This window comes from Sinohyriopsis cumingii, chromosome 2 (assembly GCF_028554795.1).
Source record: "Sinohyriopsis cumingii isolate HCF-2022 chromosome 2, ASM2855479v2, whole genome shotgun sequence".
Lineage (NCBI taxonomy): Eukaryota > Metazoa > Mollusca > Bivalvia > Unionida > Unionidae > Sinohyriopsis > Sinohyriopsis cumingii.
In genome coordinates this window covers 55,453,583-55,462,016 of record NC_142962.1, presented here as the reverse complement: position 1 = coordinate 55,462,016, position 8,434 = coordinate 55,453,583, and the positions used below count along the sequence as shown (strand labels likewise).

Here is an 8,434-nt window from a genome sequence, read left to right as displayed (position 1 = left end):
CTTTCATATTGTTCCTCGTAATATTTGACCGTTGTGGAAAAAATAATAGATGATCACTGTGATTTTCGCAAAATTATATATGTAATTTACTCACAGCTTCAGATTTTTATTGCAACATTTGTTTGCGAACTTCAGATTTCTTTTACTATTCTGTTGGGACTACAAAGACACATTTTGATTTTGTACTAATTAGATTAATTCACCGATTTATTCGTACGATTGTTCATTATACCCCCGTTTTCAGATGGGAATATAAAGTGAGGTCTTTTCGTTAGCCCCATTTCCTGTTACTATCTTTTGCTCTGGAGCAACAGATGTTTTCTTAATACCAAGAGAAAAATAATTATTTCTGCTGGGCAATATTAAAATCTGGACTAAACGTTTGCAATATTGGAAATATTTTAACAAACTTGTATTACGTATATTTTCTGATTTTGAATCAAGTCACGAGCTCAATGTATGTATGTATGTATGTATGTATGTATGTATGTATGTATGTATGTATGTATGTATGTATGTATGTATGTATGTATGTATGTGTATATGAATGTATGTAAGTATGTATGCTTGCATGTTTCAGATTTTATGTAAATTGGCTGAATCATCGATAATATCATGTATTTAAATTTTCGTGGCTTGACAAACTGAAGTTGAGAGTATTGTATTTTTAATTAAAGTACATTCGATCCTAGGACTTTATCGTTCTTGTTTAAGATCAGATCAGATGCAGTACATTATTATAAGATGAAAAGAGACTTGGATCATTTTCATAGTGCATTGATACGTATGTGCGTCCATACCAACATTTATGGAATATATCTGTATGAAATGAAGATAAAGGGAGTAGACTAACTTCTTTTTATATCATAACAGATATATAAAAGGTGCTTTCACTCTTGATAATTATAAAGGAATGCATCAAGAAACTGGTTAGCACGGTCGGCGCAATCCTTGCACACGTTTTGCATTCACACACCCCTCATTTTAAAAAAGACCCTATACAATTTTTGATTGCATGGCTATATACAAAACTTATCCCACGTAAGAATTGTCTGTTGTGTTTATTATTCATAAGCCTTTTGATTTGTAATTATAAAATCAATACGAAAACTCAATACAATCAAGACTTTTCAAGCATTTAATGTGTATATAACAGTAGGAGATTCATGGAAAATAATTCAGTTTGAAGAAAATTTCGTATCGGTTCTACATGATATTTCTTAAGTGGCCCATAGCTTTACTGTACTTATGTTACTGCATTTATCATTTTTTTTGCGCGCAATGAAATTCAAAAACGGATATCGAAATCAACTAGTACATATTGGGTTGAGGCGACTTAACATAGGAGTAAATGTCGTCAGATTGTCAGATCGCAATGTTCTCGAAAGCATTCTTTTCATTTTAGTTGAGCAGTTAAATATCTCAAATGTCATCTTTATATTTCATCAAAAAGACATTGAAAAATAGATAATATATGTACAGCGTCAAGGGATGATTACAAAAGTTAGTAGAACAAACGTGGATTAGTTGCATGATGTGTTTTGTTGTACTCTTTGGTCGAATAATGACACAGTCCCTGATGGCTCATAGTCCACATCCAGCCTGAAAAAAACAACATGTCTGTGAATATTTTCCTCTAAAGAATATAATGCACACACACACACACACACACACACACACACATACACATCCACACCCACCCGCACACACACACACAGACACAGAGGAGAGTCAGAGTCACGACGATATCAATCAGAGTTTACGGAAAATGACCTGTCTTCTTTGCATAATATCTTTTCAGGTTTCTTCCAAGAATATGTGCATGATTTAACGTCACATCAGTACAATCATTGTAACTTAAATACGATTGAAACTTGTCGTCCGAAGGTATAAGGAAGAAAAATTGTTTTTGCAAAGCAAATATTAAGGACCTAAAAAGTAAATATTGTGTTATGTAATATTAAATTTTATCAGTAAAATATGTATGAAAGGTATATTAAGAAACTATAATGGTACAAAATATTAAATTGCTTTTATAGTAGCAAGCTTTGTTAGGTATGCCATGTTCGCTGAAAACGTTTTCTTTGTCAATGCGGTATAAAAAGCTTTCTAATTGATGTAGAGAACATCGGTCTAATTGGGTAGCATTAGACACATTGGACAATAATATGCATACTGCGTGTGCAGAGATAAAGTATGCATCCTGACTGAGGAATAATTTATTGGGCAGGGTTTTATGTTATGTATGCGAACGGTAAAATATCACTTCATCTCTCTTAGTTCTTCCTTATTAGGAATCTGACGTTTTAGAGTTTCAAAGGTTGTTCCCTACATAATGACATGTATATATTGCACGACAATATATATTTTATTTGAAATTAATATGCACAATATTCAATTTAAAAGAAAGAGGGGAAAGAGAGAATTAGTCGACTGAGTAATTCAGTTAGGAGATGCAAAATGGTAGCCAAGTACTTAATGGAAAATGATTTTCATCCTATATGCGTACAATGCTAATAACCTTTGCATAAACTACTCCTGTTGGAAATATTTTACTTCAAACGTTCAACAATCTTACTTTAGCTATATTGCAATTGTTAAATATGTAATAAATTACAAGCTTTAAGATTTTCCGCATCTCTCGTTATATACCATGCTGCCGTTGCTCTTTATAGACAACTATGAATCTTGTTTGATTCAAATATCCTCATAATATCACAAAATTCAACATTTCAAGATTTAGTTGCAATTTAGTTTCCCATGGATTTACTATGAAAAATAATTTCAAATACGTTGTTATATAAAGACCAGCTGATATCCCCAATGTTGTAGGGTAGTCTAAGGCTCTAGCCTTAACATTTCTCGTACACGAGTCTCGTCTCCACCAACATGTTTGTGTGAGGAATGCTGCCAAGTGCTTCATGTATAGATTGTTCTTTGAAAGGTTTCCTTCCACCAGATATGCTGGCGGTCTTGAATCATTGAACGTGTATTGAAACATGGCGTCAAATCCAGAAAGCAACAAACATGGAAAAGGACTAAAGTTACGACGTACAGAATATTTTTCTGGCACGAGTTGCATTCTCAGGTCGGCCAACGTTGGTGTGTGCGAAAGGTTGGCAGCAGATTCCTTTCAGTGGCTCATTTTCTCTGAATATTTTTGGGTTCATCTTCCACAAAACATACTGGCCTTAAATCCTCACAAATCATAACCATGTAAAGATAATAACTTTGCAACGACCAGGACAGTCTCCAACGTAGGCCTTGAGTAAAAAAATGTCTCTCTCCGTATTCTGTGTTACAAATAAGATGCAATACGGACTGTCCGTTTAATTATATTGCGTATAAAGGAAATGAGCTGAAACAGTTTGACTGTCATCTTGCCCAATCTTTTTTATATGATAAGATAATTTCGTGTGTTTGTACTTTTGGCCAGTTTGGTACGAAGTATTGAAAAATGCGATCCAGGATAACAAAAATGTCGAGACTTTGCAAAATAACACAAAAAACTTCTGTAACGAAATTTACTTTTATTCATAAGAGACATTTGGTCATATTTCAACCTTCAACAAAGACCATCATTTAATTATCACCAATGGATTTTTTCAAAGAACCTGTTCTGATAGATGCATATTTCTGATATCTAGACTGAATACTTAGTATTATCTTTATATCATCATATTTTTGAAAGTGACTCTATGAATAAAGCATGAACCGTAATAAAATGATGAGTACCAGAGATTTTGGTTTACATGTGTACTCTTCCGATAAAAATACATTCCATTACGTTACGCATCAGTTTGGTTTCTAATATTTTTATGTGTAAACTATTTTAGGAAATACATTTTCCAGGCCCGAAAGTAAGGAAAAACCAATTTCATCAATTTTCCCTTTCTACAGTTCACTTTCCAATGTCGATTCCATTATAAAATTACTAAAATTACTACTAAAATTGTAAATTGTTAATAATTAATTTATCATTTTAATTAAGTAAACATTGAATGCTTGTCAGTAGATGGTTTTCAAGAATTGTGCATGGACTATGAAAATATTCTTTAGGAAGGTTTTTAAAGCAGTCTGTGCAAAAAACAAAGGAATGTAGGTGGCGAGGACAGCATGCGTGCCGTACATTTTCAGATGTTGACATTAACTTCTGTCTTTGCGTTACCAAATGATAATTCAGGTTTATTAACGAGTCAACCTGTTTAGAATAGGAATAGGAAGTCCATTCTTTAGTATTTCTTTTATACTTGAAATATATCATGTAGTTATATAAGCTTGGAAGAAACCAAATTGTATTCATGCAGCACTTGGGGAAGACGGAATATAAAATAATCTTCGATTCTGCGAAGAACAACGAGTAATCTCTACACCTTATGAGATGTTTCTGGGCTGACCAGATGAGTCTCGCAGCTGTCATTATAAATAAAGGAAAGGAGATTGCAAAATAGTATATAAAACAAATAATGAGCTTTTAAATAGTAGAAACTTACTTCGTTCAAAAGAAACACCCAGGACCAATGCACATTCTCTTCCCTGCAAGGTTAAATAGAATATATGAAACAGAATTAGAAACAAAGTGAAACAAAATTCAAAGAAACATTAAATGATCTTGATCGGAATGATATAAATAATGGATAAATTGTAAATTCAATGTACTAGTATTATAACTACAATCTTCATTTAATAGGTTTCTTGAGAGTTTACATATTATTCTAACAATTATTAATTTCGAATTTAGAGAGCCCTTCTGATCGGCAGAAAGATAAAATCTTTCCAATTAATTAGTGCTTCCAATCAGGCAGTAACCAAGCAGCCAGAGTGAGTAATATCTTATAAAACAATGTTCCATGGGATGATATGTAAGTCTATATATATATATATATATATATATATATATATATATATATATATATATATATATATATATATATATGTGTGTGTGTGTGTGTGTGTGTGTGTGTGTGTGCGTGTGTGTGTGTGTGTGTGTACTAAAAGGGTTGATAATCATTATTGGAGCTTTGTCCATAAAGCAATGCAAACCTAACCTTATTTATATTTGTTAGAGAGAAGCTCAACAACGATTTAACTATATTTGACTACATATATGTTTCATTTGCTTTGTACTCTACATAGATCTGACAATCTTGTTTCGCATCAAAAAATATTTGGAACAGAAATTGTTTGCACTAATATAATCAAGTCTAAATTTCGGAAGTATTGTTACTCGTTTGGATATGTTATGAAAGGAGGATTGTATATGCCGCCGAATACCTCGTGTTTCAAAATATTAAAGCTCGATAAACAAACTACTTGTGCTAAATGTTACATAGTCAGCACTCACCGCCCTTTGCTGGAGTCCCTTCGTTCTTCGCTGAAATGAGCGAATTACATATTTATCTATCAGCAACTTCATCACATGGAAAAGTTAAATATTAAAGAGATATGCAACATAATGAAATAGAAACCAACAATTTATAAATAATTCAAGCTTTCACTCAACAGAAACAGAATTTTATCTTATCTTAATGGGAACGAGCAGCGACGATATGAATTGTCTTGCGTTAAAAATATAATAAAATACTTCTTGCTGGAAAAGGTGATATGACAAAGTCTTCTTTGTAATATTCTATTCATTACGGTATAATTTTCTTCAGTGCAAGATGACAATTACAATGAAATCAAAGCGATTCTTAATCATGTAAGAGTCTATTTAGAAATCTTTCAAAAGCACTTATGTCTTCGTAACTTAAAAAACGCAAACCTGTATGACTTAGAATAAAGCCGATGTAGGCACCATACTGTCACATTTCTACTAGAATGTATTTGGTTCAAGGCCGGATTCCTTTATTAGATACCGTATTCTTATCAATTAAAGCTCCTTCATTTTGTAGAATTGTTGAAGAATCAAAGTATTAAAAGAGACCATTTCAAGCAATTTTATTATGATTTTAACGTCTCGAAGCTCAACGAACGATTACATTTAATGCTCGCTTAGCTTGTCATTTGCAGTTTGTTCCCTAAACGCTGTACATTTAATGCGTTAATGTATTTATTCACAGAGGGAACAAAATATTAACTTTACTAATGATAAGAAAGGTGTTTTCTTACCCTGAGCACCCAGACCTAAAAATGCACAAAAAAAAAAACGAAAAATGTTAGGAAAACAAAATAATTGTGAGAAAATAACTGATCTGTAACAAATGATACCACATCTATGTTTTCCAATGGATTGTTTAGTTCTTTGAACTTTCATGTTTAATATTTTTTCTTTAATTGAAAAGCTGAAGATGTTACATAATATCACGAAAACCTAGTGCAATCCTCTAGTTCATGATAGACGAAAGATACGACCATAAGGAAATAGATGACTTTTATATAAGCGAAATCATCAAGTTAAGAGACAATTAAGAATGACCTTTCCACATGCCAAATGTGTGTCTTGTCTCTAAAGCTTGCAATTTGTTGTTTATACATTGACGAATAATGTATTGATAAATTTGCAGTGCACATCTTTGCTGTTCTTCTGACTGTCAAAGGGGTCTGGATTATCAATGATGCTACTGAAAACTTGTTCAATACCTTAAAACGCCGATGGTGTATAATTAGCTTGTGAGTGGTTGTTTATGTGTGTCTGAGTGATTAGGACTGTTAACGTAGCTTTAACAATTTTTCAGTCATATTCCCACGATGTCTAATGTGTGGCAGTTTTTAGTGATATCTAGCTCTGGGCTACCATGCCGCAGACATGTACCATGATGTCCCACTCAGTCACATTATCCTGACACCAGTACTAACACTAACCTCTTAATGCTGAGCGCCAGGCGAGGTAGCTGTTAGTACCATTTTTGTAAGTCTTCGGTATGATTCGGCCGGGATTCGAACCCACGACCTCCCGCTTCCGAAATGGACTCTCTAACCACTAGGCCACCGGAGCGATGATTAGCTTTTGTAAGCGTATTATGTGTATGTGTGTGTGTGTGTTGAGAGGAAAAGTGAGGAAGAAAGTATCCGTACCTTGAACATCTACTGCTTCATTGTCAATTGCTCCTGATTCTGCTGTTGATATCATCGTGGCAGTCATGCAAAGGAAGAAACAAAAGAACACTATCAGTCCTCTCATTTCTGGTTCACTACGGTTTTTATCTATTCTACCGTTACAGCTGGCATACAACTCCTTACAAGAGAGTGTTCAATTCCTATTTATACCCGGGTAATACGCATTTGGCACACCCTATACCCAAACGATTACTATACAGTTTATAATTGACATTATATAAATCATTGTACTCTATTTCAAGACCCGCCCTCTTTACATAGGACCCTGTTTAAACGTTAGCCAGTTACAGTGATTTGTCGAATTTGACAATTTAAATGCAAATTCGTAAATCATGCTTGCATGTGTTACTAACATCATAAGATAAACTGGATCAAATAACATTCTTTAATATTCTACAAACTCCAGCATATTATGTACAGCATACATTTAATTTATTTTAAAAATAACTCCATTGCAAAATTAAAATGCATACAAATCGGTACAAAACCACCATAGCAGACTTATTCAACATATACTCTTTTTAATTATATATTATGACTAATGATATATCAAGTTGTATTATTGGAAACAATTTATACTGCTATAGAAGGTGATACAGTTTTCAATGAAACATCTCTCATATCACAGTTTGAGCTACTCTCCTTACCAAATGCATTAAATGTATCGTTTCTTATGCATGTTGAGCAACTTGTATCTCCACATTGAGATATATTTCATATTTCTGTATATTTCTATCTCTCTCTTGTAAAGTTAAAACATAGCTTTGCACATAAGTAGTGCAGTCACTTATTTACAGACGCTATTTTTCTATCACATATTAAGCAACTCCCTAAAGAAACCGTTTAGGTTTAAAAAAAAAAAAACTACGCCAGCAGCATTTAGGGAATTTGTTCTTGATTTTACAAACCTATGGACATCACTATGAATTGTAAATGGAACTTACAAATATATACTGAACGCCCAGATTTGTATCAAACATGAAAATAAGACCTATGGTATATTATGAAAAGTAAATCACTTTTCTGCGTAACAGTGTGAAAGTTTAAGTGCCTGATTTATACAGGATACTTTTATTATTTTAAACTCTGGCATCACTTTCGACGTCTTCTGCAATAATAATTTTCTTTCTAATGGAAAATGTCTTCTGGACACTGCATGGATAATGTGCCTTTGAATTACATAATGCAATGGTTTAACCAGTGTTTGGAAGGGTATGGAGATCCTGCATTAAATATATAACACTTCTGATAAAATCATTAAGAAAAAAACAAACATTTGAACTGAATTTGCGATATCCTTGCAAAATTAATAATGCTTTCAATATTTCCCCAAGTATTATTTATGAAACAAAGGTTGTCTAATTATATGGCTCTG

At 32.9% G+C, this 8,434-nt stretch overlaps 1 long non-coding RNA gene across 1 annotated transcript; it reads right to left on the bottom strand.

The window, feature by feature from the left end:
• Window positions 1-1,123: 1,123 nt before the first annotated feature.
• On the bottom strand, window positions 1,124-7,162 carry LOC149804906 (uncharacterized). Its single transcript, XR_016414700.1, has 5 exons — window positions 7,018-7,162; window positions 6,112-6,126; window positions 5,345-5,374; window positions 4,494-4,536; window positions 1,124-1,602 (listed from the first exon to the last, which is right to left on the bottom strand). It is a non-coding gene; the product is annotated as an uncharacterized LOC149804906 (long non-coding RNA).
• Window positions 7,163-8,434: the final 1,272 nt, after the last annotated feature.